Source organism: Onychomys torridus, chromosome 2, assembly GCF_903995425.1.
Source record: "Onychomys torridus chromosome 2, mOncTor1.1, whole genome shotgun sequence".
NCBI lineage: Eukaryota > Metazoa > Chordata > Mammalia > Rodentia > Cricetidae > Onychomys > Onychomys torridus.
The window spans coordinates 62,323,935-62,338,441 of NC_050444.1; the positions used below are offsets into that span (position 1 = coordinate 62,323,935).

Sequence of the window (14,507 nt, forward strand, 5' to 3'; positions counted from 1 at the left end):
GGGGGCCCCACACCATCTGTTCCCTACACTACCCTTTGGTTCTAGAGCTACTGAAAAACCCAAGAGGCAGCTGGGCTGCCTTCCTACCAGCTTGCTTATACTTTCTGAAACCAACTCAGAAGACAGGAGTTCACATGGGGTCTGCCAAGCCTCCCCAAGGGTACACCTGCAAGGTGAAGGATCCCGTGTTGCCCCTGCAGAAAGATGCTGATCCCAAATAAGACAAGGGATTCCCAGACACCAGTGCAGCTGCATCAGTAATTTACTGGGTGATCCTCGGACAATTTCCATCTACTCTCAGGGTACCTATTTTCCCATCCATAAATTGTAAGGACTGGACTAGATGAACTCTAATGTCTCACAAACACCTGGCAGGCTCAGAGTGCTGGTTAAAACTAGGAAGAACAGACCCCAAGGGAGGATCTCCTGAAAATCCTTATTCTCACCTTCCTTGATCCCAAGATGGATGAATGGCCAAGAAGAAAGGAAGAAATGAATGCATGCCTGGATGGGGAGAGGAGGCAGGAAGAAGCCTTAATTGCCACACACTCATTCCTTAATTACGACCACTCATGCCCCTACCTTACTTACCACCCAAGCTTTCTCAGCCTTTCCCCTTGATAGCCATCGCTCTACCTGTCACTTGAGTCTCTGATTTAAACAATGGCCACTCCCCAAATTCTGTCTCAAGTCCCTAGCGTTCTGCTGGCCCCCCAGGTGCCACAGACACCTTAATCAACCTACCCCCAATAACACATATGCCTGCTACCCTTCAGCACCTACCCTCTAACTTGTTCTCCTCCAGGGCTCCCCTGGCCACAACACTGCTGCTGTCCACGCAGTGGGGGAGCCGACAAGGGCAGTCAGTCTATCTTCCATCCCCTCCTCTTCCTACCCATCTCTAGTACTCTCCACCCCTGTTTCTGTTGGCTTCTGCCACAGACTTGCACACGCACGCACAGAGGTATGAACAGCATGCTGACCGAGTCCCTGGGAGCCTACCAAGAATGAAACCAGCCTTTATCCTGAAATGTTTGCATTACACAAACTCTCCCTGTGATAAGACAAGAACATTTTTTCAATTTGTGTCAGTCAGTGCTTTCTGGGTACCAACTGGGTGCGAATCTGTACGCCAGCCCGAGAAGGGTAAGTTGAGGGAACCAGAGAAGGAGGCCAGACAAGAATGTTCCCACCTCCCAGAAGCTCCCTACTGGGTATTCTAAATATAACTGAAAACTGCCCTGGTTCCCTGCTGCCCAAGACATGTGCTCTTCCAATGGCTCCACACAACTTGGCCACTGCTCAGCCTTTCTTCACCCTCCTGTCCCCTGTGTGCTACTCTCACAGGCCACCACCACGCCTCCATTGAGAGCACTTCACCTCCACGCTGCTTACCGCATGGCCATTCTTCCCCCCCCCCCACCCCTGACACCCCCACATTCTGGGAATCCTGCAGCTCACACCTTCTGCTGCACCCTAGGGCTAGCCTCCACTGCAGCTCTACCTCAATGAGAAAATCTGAGGAGCTAGACTCCAGGCAGGCAAGGACTGACAGACACCACTCACATACATGCGCCTGCCTCTCTGTGAGCACTTCTCAGAACCACTGAGACACAGGAAGAGGAACAAGAGGCAGCAAAAGCCTGAGAACTTCATGAGAATCCTCAGGCTGGGCCAAGGCACCCTTGCGGCGTGGCACATGGCATGAGCTTCCACAGGCTCTCAGCCCCGCTGGGCTGGCTTGTGTGTTTTCTTGGCTCCGAAAGCTGGGAAGCAGGGTTACGTAAGCAGATGAGATGTGAGCTGTCCTCAGCTCCCCAGGCCTGAGCACTGCCACGTGGGCCTCGTGGCTGGGAGTCCAGGTCATGACCTTTTGTGTAAGTTGCTCAGTAACTTCAATGTGTGAGTTCAACTCTGCAAATTCCACTGCTTCCTTAAAGGACACAGCAAATCCAAACACACTTATGCCCCTGTATCAAAAGCAGGGCTAAGCTGGGCGTGGTAGTGCACATCTTTAATCCCAGCACCTGGAAGGCAGAGGCAGGCAGATCTCTGTAAATTCGAGGCCAGCCTGGTCTACAGAGCAAATTCCAGGACAGCCAAAGGCTACATACACACACACACACACACACACACACACACACACACACACACACACGTCTCAAAAAAAAAAAAAAGGAAGTAAAAAGCAGGGCTAATCTAAGCCAGCCCCAATAAAGGCCCACTTTCATATTGGCTGGGCCACTGGTTCAATCCTTGAGCCTCAGCAAAACAGGCTGGAACATTGAGTTCACTGATTTCCAGCTGACAAGCCAGTGAGTGGTTTAGGACATGATCCTTACCTGAGGCTAGGCTGTGACAACAGTTTACAAGATTAGAAATGCTGAAAGCAGCAGGGTGGTGGTGGCACACGTCTGTAATCCCAGCACTCAGGAGGCAGAGGCAAGCCGTTCTCTGAGTTCAAGGCCAGCCTGGTTTACAAAGCAAGTTCCAGGACAGCCAGGGCTACACAAAGAAACCATGTCTCAAAAAAACCAAAGAAGAAAGAAAAGAAATGCTGAAATCATGTACATGAGGCTAACATGATCCACTGAGGAACCTTCTTTCTTCCAAGATTGAGTGCATCTCTGTCTGTTCAAAGGTCTTTTTCCTTAGGAAAATAAGAAACCATGGTGGATTTTGATAGTGTGTGTGTGTGTGGTTTTTTTTGTTGTTGTTTTTTTGTTTTTTTACTTTACCTTAAAAAAACATCTTTCTTGATATTTAAGGATGAGGCCTCTAAATTTCTTGCGAAAAATTTCTGAGCAAGAAAATCCACCATTTGGGGAATGTGTAGGAGTAGACAAAGCCTAGGAGGCTGACACTCTAACAGTTGTAATTTTGTATTTGTCTTCTGGGGCCAGGTCTCAGAGCTCATCAGCTAGTCCCTCTTCTGACCTTCTCCCCCAGTAATGAGCTGATCCACAGATTCAATGTGCGTGTGTGGAGCCTTTCCTCTCTGGGCCTTTGTGATTCCAAAGGGCAGGAATGCACCAGAAGCCAGGCAATGCAACAGAATGTCTGGGCTTGGGAAAGACATATTATTAAACCAGGGCTGATGACACAAGCCAATAATCTCACCTCCTGGGAAGTGGAGCTTGATCAAGCCCAGCCTGTGCTACTTGAGGCTCTATCAGATAGTTTTAGACTAGAAATGAGACCACTAACTGCTGCAGAGAGCTCACCCCAAACCTCTTCAGCCCTGAGGAGGACAAGCTCTCTAGACATGTCCACTAATTGATTAACTGTTATCACTAAACCTATCACGCCTCTAACTTCACCCCCTCCAGGACGCCATCCCAGGAGGTTTGTTATTTATTTTCATCCACTTATTTGAAATATTCACAACATCAAATTCACTCAAACAGCTACCCCACTGGGAATTACCACGTACTAAGTACCAGGCATACAGAAGTGGGTTAAGAAATGGCTATTGCCTTCAGTGTGACAGTTGGGGAGAGCCAAGACAAAATATAAGGAGGACCAGCAAAGCAGATCATGGTGGGGCATGTGACAATGGCGAACTGTTACCAAAGAAGGGAAATCAACACCAGCACCAGGGAAGAGAGTCCAGAAAAGCTTTGCAGACAAGCAGCTATATCAGCCCTGCCTCTGGTGTCTCTTGGGGAGGGGTCATCACACAGATTTGTATCCACTGGCCAGTGAGCTCCCTCTGCTTCTGAAACATAGTATACACCAAAACAAACAAAACACCTTATGTTGTGAATATTAGTTTAAGATGGCTTACATTAATTTATGCTGTGGAATATTTGTTTAATGATGCAAAGATGTGTTGCATTATATTGTGTTTATTTAACTCTGTGAAGCTGTGATTGTGTGCCTGTCTAAAACACCTGATGGTCTAATAGAGAGCTGAGTGGTCAATAGTTAGGCAGGAGAGGGGTAAGTGGGGCTGGCAGGTAAGAGAATAAAAGGAGCTGGGCGGTGGTGGTGCATGCCTTTAATCCCAGCACTCGGGAGGCAGAGGTAGGCGGATCTCTGTGAGTTTGAGGCCAGCCTGGGCTATCAAGTGAGTTCCAGGAAAGGCACAAAGCTACACAGAGAAACCCTGTCTCGAAAAACCAAAAATAAAGAGAGAGAGAGAGAGAGAGAGAGAGAGAGAGAGAGAGAATATATAAAAGGAGAAATCTGGGAAGAGACTGAAGAGCAAGAAAAGGAGGAAAGGAGGACACTGGGGCCAGCCACCCAGCCACCCAGCCACCCAGCCACCCAGCCACCCAGCCACCCAGCCAAACAGCCAAACAGCCACCCAGCCAGCCACAGAGTAAGAAGGAAAGAAAAGATATATAGGATAAAAAAAGAAAAAAAGCCGAGAGGCAAAATGTAGTTAAAGAAAAACAAGATAATTTGAGTTAGAAAAGCTGGCTAGAAACAAGCCAAGCTAAGGCCAGGCATTCATAAGTAAGAATAAGTCTCCCCATGTTTATTTGGGAGCTGGGTGGTGGGCCCCCAAAGAGTAAAAAAAAACCCAAAAACCCAGCTACCCAACCTTACCCAACTGGCCCTGCACTCTGCTCTCCTTGCTGCTCTGCTACTGACACAAACAACAAAGCATTTCAGTAAATCCCAAGTGAAGCTGAGAGACAGCAGGGTGAGGGACACTAGAGTGGACTCTCAATCCCATAGAAAGCATTTCTCACTGAGTTTTAAGACTGAACTCAGGGCCAGTGAGATAAGGGTAAGGTACTTACTACCACACCTAATGACCTGAGTCTGACCCCAGGACCCACATGCTGAGAGAGAACTGGCTCCTCCAGTTGTCCTCTGACCTTTCCATCTGTGCTGTGGCATCTGCATACACACACACAAACACATACATTAACAAACACGCTCAGATTCTTGTTAAAGAACTGGGCTAGTGAGATGGCTCAGTGGACAAAGGTGTCTGCTGCCTGAGGACCTGAGTTGGAACCCTGGGATCCAAAGGGTGGATGGAAAGAACTATCACTCACAAGTTGTGACTTCCACATGCATATATGGCAAGTGCTCCCAAATACACACACGAATAAATAAAGTGATTTTAAATTTTTAATTAAGAAAGAGCATTTAACTCACAAAGATTCCAAAGGAGTCACTATAAATGGTTTATCTCCCCCCCTCCCCCCCCCCCCCAAGACAGAGTTTCTCTGTGTACCCTGGCTTTCCTGGAACTCACTCTGTAAATCAGGCTGGCCTCAAACTCACAGAGATCCTCCTGCCTCTGCCTCTCAAGTGCTGTGATTAAAGGCGTGAGCCACCACCGCTCGGCCCATAATTTACTTCTTAAATCAAATGTTTGTGTCATTTTATTATTGTACCTTTGGCATGTCTTTAAAGCTGAACTAAAAATAATTTAAACTATAACCCAAGGAAAGGTAATTGCAGTTTTAGTTATATCTTCAAAGAAAATACCTTCCAATAGAAAGACTAAACAGGTAAAGGTGCTTGCTGCCTGGTGATACAAGCCTCATGTTCAGTCTCTAGAACCCAATGGGGAAGGGGACAACTGTCCTCCATAGCTTGTCCACAAGTGTGCCATGGTGCACACCCTCAAGCACACACATGCACTGTGGTGGTTTGCAAGTAACTGGCCCCCATAATCTTACAGGGAGTGGCACTATTAGGCAGTGTGGCTTTGTTGGAGTTGGTATGGCCTTATTGGAGGAAGTGTGTTGCTGTGGGGACAGGCTTTGAGTTTTCCTATGCTCAGTATACCGCCCAGTGTCTCAGCCAACTTCCTGTTGCTTGCAGGATGTAAGACTCTCAGCTACTCCAGCAGCACATCTGCCTGCACACTGCCATGCTTCCCACCAAGATGATAATGGACTAAACCTCTGAAATTGTACCTGAGCACCCCGATTAAATGTTCCCTTATACGAGTTGCCACGATCATGGGGACTCTTCATTAATACAAACCCTAACTAACATACACACTAAATGAATAAATGTAAATAAATGTTTTTTAAATAATTTATTTTTATTTTATGTTCATTGGTGTTTTGACTGAATGTATGTCTGTGTGAGGGTGTGGAGAAATCCTAGAACTAGAGTTACAGACCGGTGTGAGCTGCCATGTGGGTACAGGGAATTGAACTGAATCCTCTGGAAGAGCAGCCAGTGCTCTTTGCCACTGAGCCATCTCTCCAGCCTGAATAAATGTAAAAATTTTTAAGGCTTCAAATCATATATAATTTCTGTTCAGTTTTGAGACGGATTCTCATATAGCCCAGGTGGCTCAACTCAAACTCACTGTACAGCTGAGGATGACTTTGACCTGCTTCCGCCCTCTCCCTCGCAAGTGCTGGGATTACAGGTGTGTACAATTATGCCTGGTTCCACATCACAGGACTTGGCTATGAAAAAGAACAAACCAAGAAAAGAAGAAAGAAAGGTCTCTTTTCCTGCTGCTGACACAACATCTTGGGCACATGCACAGAACACAAGTTCCACACCCACTGCTCTTCCTGCCAACTCATCACCCACTGTTCAACCCAGAGGGAGAAGCCCATTTCGACAGGAAACAGAACACATCTGTGGTAGAAGATGGCTAGACTTAGAGACTGAGAAAAACAAAGTATTTGCTCAAAACATAAAGGAACCTGCCAGAGGAGACCTACAAGACAAAGCCAGACGATCAAGCAGAAAGCCCATCATTGTGGGGCTAGTGGCTCCTCTGTCCATCTCTCTGCTTGGGGCAGCCTTGTCACATGCCTACACAGCCCCACTTTGTAACCTTCCATGTGCAGAAAGCAGCCTCAGCAACAGTGAGCCATCAGCTTCATGGACCTGTTATTTCCCACACAGTGATACATGGCTGTCTTCACCATTAAAGACCTAGCTAGCCTTCAAAGGCCAAGCATTGTGGTCGGCCTTCACACTGCTAGTGAGGTTGCCATCCACCACACTCAAGCTGTGCACTGAAGGGAAACTCATGCTGGGCAGCATGTCTACACACACACACACACACACACACACACACACACACACACACACACATTCTGAGTAGCCCAGAAAGCTGCATCTCTGATTTTGATTTGATTTTTTTAATTATATGAGTGTTTTATCTCCATGTATATGTACCACATGTGTGTCTAGTGCCCCTGGAGATGAAAAAAGAACATTGGATGTAGCAGGAATCTTAACAGGTCTTATTAATAAAATCAAACCTGGAGCCAGGTATTGGGGTGACTGCTGGAAGATCAGAGAAGCAGAACAAGCCATAGCTACCTCACCTCACCAGTTCCTCAGCTGATCCTGTTTCCTCAGACTGGAAGCCTCTGAGTCCTCATTCAGAATGAATCTCGGCTGAACTGTGCTGCTCAAAGCCTAAAACCTTAACCAGCCAAAATCTTAACCAGCCAAATGCTTCTAGTTTCTGGTCTTCATGCCTTATATACCTTTCTGCTTTCTACCATCACTCCCTGGGATGAAAGGCGTGAGTCACCATGCTTGGCTGTATCCTTGAACAGATGGATTTCTGCCTCTGGAATGCTAGGATTAAAGGCATGTGCTACCACTGCCTATGCTCTATGTTTAATATTGTGTCTGTTCTGTCTCTGACCCCAGATAAGTTTATTAGGGTGCACAATATTTTGGGGAACACAATACCACCACACTTGATATGATAGGATAAAAGGGTAAAAATGAATGAACCTCCTTTTTTTGTGTGTATGTGTGTGTGTGTGTGTTTGTTTTGTTTTGTTTTTTTTTGGAGACAGGGTTTCTCTGGGTAGCTTTGCGATTTTTCCTGGAAATCACTTTGGAGACCAGGCTGGCCTTGAACTCACAGAGATCCACCTGCATCTGCCTCCCAAGTGCTGGGATTACAGGCGTGCGCCACCACCGCCGGCATGAACCTACTTTTAAAGAGTAACAACTCGTTTTAAAATGTTTTACATTGTTATGGACTTTAGTTTAAGTTTAAACTTAATTTTGTTATACTGTATATATATTTCTATTCTCGTTTGAGGTATTATGTTTATGTAACTTATTTATATTGTAATGGATAATTAAGAAATACAGATTAATAATTAGTCTTCTATGATAGTCAAACTTGTAGCATGTTAGTTAAGTTTTCTAGGTATACATTGATATATTTCAAATAGACATGTAATCTTCAAACACTTCAAAGACCTACAGAATATGGCATTTAAAATATTTTTTAAAAATTTAGATTTTTTTCGGCTGGGTGGTGGTGGCGCACGCCTTTAATCCCAGCACTCGGGAGGCAGAGCCAGGCGGATCTCTGTGAGTTCGAGGCCAGCCTGGGCTACCAAGTGAGTTTCAGAAAAGGCACAAAGCTACACAGATAAACCCTGTCTCGAAAAACAAAAAACAAACAAACAAACAAAAAAATTTAGATTTTTCTGGTCAATGAGACATGTCTGATCCGGGCAGCACCGATTTACTTCAGAAAGGAGGATGGGCCTCGAAGACACTCTAAATGGAGTTTATATTCTTTTTGGTAAAAACAGCCATTTAGGCAAGACACTGTTCTTGCCTGGACTGCTTGATCAACTAGAAATGCAGGACCCATAGAAAGGTGACCACTGAACTTTGCTTGGCAAAATGGTCCTTCAGGTTCCTGCTTCGCAGAGGAAACTGCCAAACACTCTATAGGACACTGAGAAAAGTGACTGAGAGACTCTAGACCTGTGGGCTGAAGACAGTTGCCCCAACTTTACAGAAGAACCTTGGATGACTGTCCAGGCTGCCAGCTGTCTCTGTCTACTCTCGCAAGACTCCTGAAAGTTGCTTGTGTCCTTCTCCTGGTTCTCAGGTAATATTATATCCTTCTAAGGTCTTTGATGTAGTTGAAGACTAGATAGTTACAATTTTCCTTAGTTATGATAAAACATAAGTTAGATATAAAACCTTAGACTCACAAATATAAGATAGGATATCTTCTTTAATTTTGCCAAATAAACTATTTATTATAAATAGACTAGATATTATAACTGTAATTCTTGTTTTGTTTTGAGACAAAGGAAGCCTTTTGTTTCCAGGCGCAGCTCCCAATTCATCAGCTGCTGGTACTGCCCAAAATAAGTTTAAATGTTTAATTTAAACTTTCTTCAGGCTACAGGCCTGTAATTTGAGTTTGCAGCAAAGGGTGGACTAACCTAATGAAAACGCATTCACTGCCTTCTCACATCCGGGCCTCACGCTGCCATACAGAACACACTCTTCACCCCGTGCTACTACTCACTCCTTGTGAGAATAAGCCCAAATCTCCAAATCTCAACGTCTTATTCAGGCTGTGGGATGACCAGAAAAGCCTAACTTGGCCATTCAGTCCATGGAGATGTCACCAAAGGCATTAAGACCTAAATCTAAGTAAAGGAACAAAGTTATGACCAGATTACATCACCTTGAACCTAAATCAGATCCTAAAGACTCCTGCCCAGGCCCAGAAGAGACCCCACAATCCGTCCATCTGAAGAGAAGTTAAGGCAAGAGGGGCTGACACAGTCGCACAGGAGCAACCTTGCCTCTGAAGAGCTGTCTCGCCCTGTCCTTCACTAATCCTTTAGGGTTCTGACGGTCATGATACAGCTACATGGAGGACAGCAGATCTGAACAGTCAGGCCTCTGCTGTCCCCGTGTCCCCATGCTCTGCCCACCTCTGTCTCTGAATCCTTCTCAATCTCGGGTTCCAGGGAGTAAAGGGAGGGAGGCGACATGAAAGTTGGGTCTGACATGACTTCACTAAACTCTTCTCAAGCCTGTCTGTTGGTTGTAGCTCTTGAATTCAGTGGGGGCAGTAGAAACAAGACAGCGCAGGGAATCTTTTGGAGACTCCAGAACTGGAGATGTGACAGTTTACTTCTGTCCAAAGGTAAAAAGGTTTCCACCCAAGGTGAGAAGGTTTACCAACATTGTAAACTCTCACGAGTTTGTGATTGCAGGTCAAGAATGTCTCTGGTGCAATTAACTAGCTTGGTGTTCACCTTTGTAGGGAAATCCAAGAATAAATTTCTGCTTCATTTGGTGCAAGGCTAAAGACAGATTGCTCCTCTTACCCCTTGCTGGGGTTTGTAGAAAGTGCACCTGCCTTTAGCTGTCCATCTCAGAAAGAAGGCTCCTAGAAACCCCATGGCGGGCTGGGGAGATGGCCCAGTGGGTAAAGCACCTGCTGCACCAGCAAGGGGACCCGAGTTCAAATCCTTCAAAACCCACTCAAAACTGGGCTTGCTAGCACACATCTGTAATCCCAGCGTCCCTCCGTCCCTCCGATGAGATGAAAGGCAGGAAGGCAGGGATGGGGGAGTCCTGTATAAGGCTGCTCCTCAGAGCGCTATCTGGCCAAGTAGTGTGGAAAAAGGGAAAGAAAGGAGAAAATCGGAAGAGAGTCAACAGGCTAAGCGTACACATGGTAAATGGACCCTAAAAACAAAAGTAAACACCTGGCAGCTAATTCTTGTTTTCTAAATATATCCTCTCCTGAAAAGAACTAGTACTCACTGGAAAAATGGCTGGTGCCAGGGCTGTCAGGGAAAGAGCAGCCTCCTGAAGCACCTCACTGTTTCCTAGAAGAAGCTGCTCCAAGAATGACGGAATAGATCAAAAGGATACAGGAGCCAGTCAGCGGGGATCCCATTGGTAAGGCTGAGATGGTAAGCATCGAATAGATAATGACAGTGAAAGCCGTAACCCATTGAAGAAGGTAAAAACCACGACTCCACAGTCTGAGCAGACTGTACTTAGGCATTTAGGAATATCTCTGCACATACAAATATGTATATAACAACAGCTAATGAAAACAAGGTCGTGAATCTGAAAAAGCAAGGAGGAGTATATGGGAGAGTTTGGAGGGAAGAAAGGGAAGGGGAAATGATGTAATTATACTATAACCTCAAAAAATAATTAAAAACAAAGGATTCCCAGTCTGCATTATCTATCAATCAAAGAGTAGAAGAAAACAGAAAATTGATGAGAAGATCTAAGTAACAAATGCAAAGAAATCAACCACCATCGTAACTGATTCAGGAATAAATGACCACAGATGTTAAAAAAATCCGGTGAAGGAAAGTTTGAAGAATAATTGAATATTTACATAATAACAATAGGCTAAGGGAATAGCCCAGGAGGAACGTAAGTGCAAAGCTAGCTTGGGCTACATAGTGAGACCCAGCACACAAAAAGTGTCATCATGAACAAACAGCAAACCAGAGGAAATTTCTACAAAATAATTGGCTTCTGCTATTCAACAATGTCCTATAGTAAAATACAAAGAAGTATGGGATATGGTGCCAGATGGAGAGGCTGAATATTATACATAATTGCTGATCTTCTTTTTACCACATAAATTGGTACAACTGACAAAATCTTTGTAAGGAACTAGGTATGGTGGTGCATATAATGGCAGGACTCAGGAAGTTGAGAACAAACATGAATTCTAGACCAGCCATCGGAGATCTGGTCCCAAAACACAAGTACACATGTGTACATACATACATACACACACACACACACACACACGCACGCACGCACGCACACACTGGGGCTCAGTAGTAACATGCCTACCTATTACAAGTAAGGCCCTGAGATGGAGGAAGTAGAAAAAAGATGGCTGGGTGTGATGGTTCATACTTATAATCTTAGCATGGGAGGCAGGAGGAGTATTCAAAGTCCAATGCCAGCCTAGCCTGAACAATGAGTTCTAGGGCAGTGTAAACTATAAAGTGAGACCCTGTCTCAAACCAAACAGTTGTCTGGGATAAGTGAGAGGAGACTATGACTAATAAGGAGCACTTTGAAAGGACTGAACTGTTCTATATTTTGATTCTGGTGGTGTTTGAGTCCATAAAATTATATGACAAATCAATGTTACTGCAGGTTAATCTAAAAAATGTAATGGTTTTAATTACACACACACACACACACACACACACACACACACACACCCCCCCCCCCCCCGTGGCTTCTGTGTGGCAAGTGGAGGCACACATGCTGTAAACACAGGAGCAGGGCTGCCTGGGGCAGGGTTCAGAAACAGGAATGAGAATAAAGACAAAATACAACAAATGCGAGAAGGCAAGGGAACCTGGAAGGAGAACAATGACGATGACGGGCCATGAAGCGAAGTTTGGTAGCTGGATGGGAAAGGGGAAAATCAAAAGAGAGGAAGAAAACAATGGTGGGACAGGATGTGTTGTTACTCAAGGGCTGCCGGGAGGAAGGAAGGCATCCAGCTCCCAGGCCTGCAGGTCTGGGTTATCTGTCACCATGACAGCCTGAGGCTAGCGCAAACTGACTTCTCCACTCTGGCCTTTGACTTCTCAGCTCCCCGAGCCATCTGTGGCCTTCTGTGTAGGGCTGTCTGCATCTACAGAAGTCTTTTGCTTGCTTGTTTGTTTTCTGCTTTTGTTTTCCAAGATAGGGTTTCTCTGTGCAGTCCTGGCTGTCCTAGAACTTTATCTATAGACCAGGCCGTCCTTGAACTCATAGAGATCCACCTGCCTCTGCCACCTGAGTGCTGGGATAAAAGGTGTGTGCCATGAAACTCCCAACACAATTCTTAACGGTGGAAACCTGAGTATTTCAGCACTAAGGAAGAACAAAAGGATGCCCTCTTTTACCAACACCTATTCAGCATTATAACAGAGGTTCTGGTCAGGACAATTAAGCAAGGAAATGAGCTGCTGCTATAACTGTTCATGAAAAACCTACCCCAATGCCTGGCCTGTAGGGAATGCTGGACAAATATGAAGTTGTACATGACTGATGTTATTGTGGCTGCAGCCTAGTAGTCAGGATGGCTCCTACTGACTAGATTTTCACACTGAGCAACTCATCAACTCACCACCAGCATCTGCCGTCCTGCTTAGGCACCAGGTTTGCCAGATGAATCTAAGCAGGTGTGTCTGCCAAAAGCAATCATGGATAGCTATGAATGCAGCTCAACACAGTTATAATTTACTTAAAACATGGAGTGCAGTGAGTGTGAGTGTGTGTGTGTGTGTGTGTGTGTGTGTGTGTGTGAGTGAGAGTGAGAGAGAGAGAGAGAGAGAGAGAGAGAGAGAGAGAGAACTTTCTTGTAACTGGATTGATAATTCTCAAGTGTGAATCTGTAAACAAAAATATCATGTGAGGACAGGGCAGGTGTACATTTCTTCAGTTAAGACTCAACCCTGGTTCTCAAGGCCCACTGACAACTCTCCCAGCTTTATGAGTCGGCCCCAGGAAGCACTCCAGCGTCTTACAATGAAGCCTTTTGGCTAACCACGGCTACAATAGCAACATCAGGCAGGAAGATACTCCAATGAGCATTTAAGCCAACCCTCAGTCTTATCCCTAGGCAAACCGAGACCCAGAGATTACGCAGTACAATGGCAACAGACCTGACTTCCAGACAAGGCATCTTGGATTTCAGCTCCAGCCCCCATGTAGAGCATAGAGGGCTATCCCAGGCTTGTGCTTTAAGTGGTCTACCAACATGCTAAACATACAACCTAACTGAAGACACATTTTTTTCTTCATTTTTTTTTAAGACAAGGTTTCTCTATGCAGAATTTTCCATTTTTTTTTTTTTTTAATTTTAATAACATACCTTCTCACATCTTGAGAGGCCACAAAATATCCAACACTCCTTTCTGGCTCCTTCTGAAAAACTTTTAACTGTTTATGTTCCAAAAACTTACAAACTATGTCCACCCGGAGAAGGTTGTGTAGGCAGCTTCAAATACCTGGCCCACCTAACCCATGGAAGCACATACCCAAGTATGTTCCCAGTGCAGACTAACAAGATGAGGTCCTTCTCCTTGTGGCCTAGAGTAGATCCGTACACACCGGCCAGGCCAGTCTCCCCCAGACCACAGCTGAATTTTCCACTTCCGTAAGCTTTGGTCATAGCTTCACACTTCTCTATTTGGAAGAAATTACCAAATCGCCTAAGGAACTGAATGTGTATGCCTTCTGTGCCCAAGGGAACAGTATTTATCAACAATTCTACGCCTCATGTCATTGAATCCTCTTGCAAACTCTCCAAGGAAAGACGTGATTCCATTTCACATAGGAAAAAACAGCTATGTCCTGACTCAGTGGAGCCAGAGTGTCCTATTGTGTCAGAAGGGAACTGTGAATTTGGTAGAAGATACAGGAAGGGACTAAAAGAGGAAGGCAGTGTCCCTTACAAGTTGAGTATGGCCTCATCTCCTGGACCTGTAAACTTGTGGCCATCTGAAATCCCTGGCTCTAATTACTTTACCATTTCTGCGACTAAGCAGGCTTCTATTAGTGTCCCAAAGAGGCCTGCCCTGGCGTGTATGAGGCCCTGAATTCAATCTCCAGCCCTGTAAGCCAGACAAAAGGCATGTACAAGGAAAATATCAGCCCTTCATATTTGCAGATTTTAGACAACTACTCAACTTACTTTTAATCCAATATAATTTCAGTGATCTTTGATTTAGGCACTTTATTGGCTTCTGTAAACCAGAACAGTTACTCAGGAATTTGTCCACTCAGGT

General features: G+C 45.3%; 1 protein-coding gene across 1 annotated transcript in view; it reads right to left on the reverse strand.

The window, feature by feature from the left end:
- The window catches only part of B4galt1 (beta-1,4-galactosyltransferase 1), a 36,398-nt gene extending 22,595 nt beyond the window's left edge, over positions 1–13,803 (reverse strand). The window contains exon 1 of the mRNA XM_036179805.1: positions 13,758–13,803. The gene's annotated coding sequence lies outside the window, so the exon portion shown is untranslated. The remainder of the gene's footprint in view (positions 1–13,757) is intronic.
- Positions 13,804–14,507: the final 704 nt, after the last annotated feature.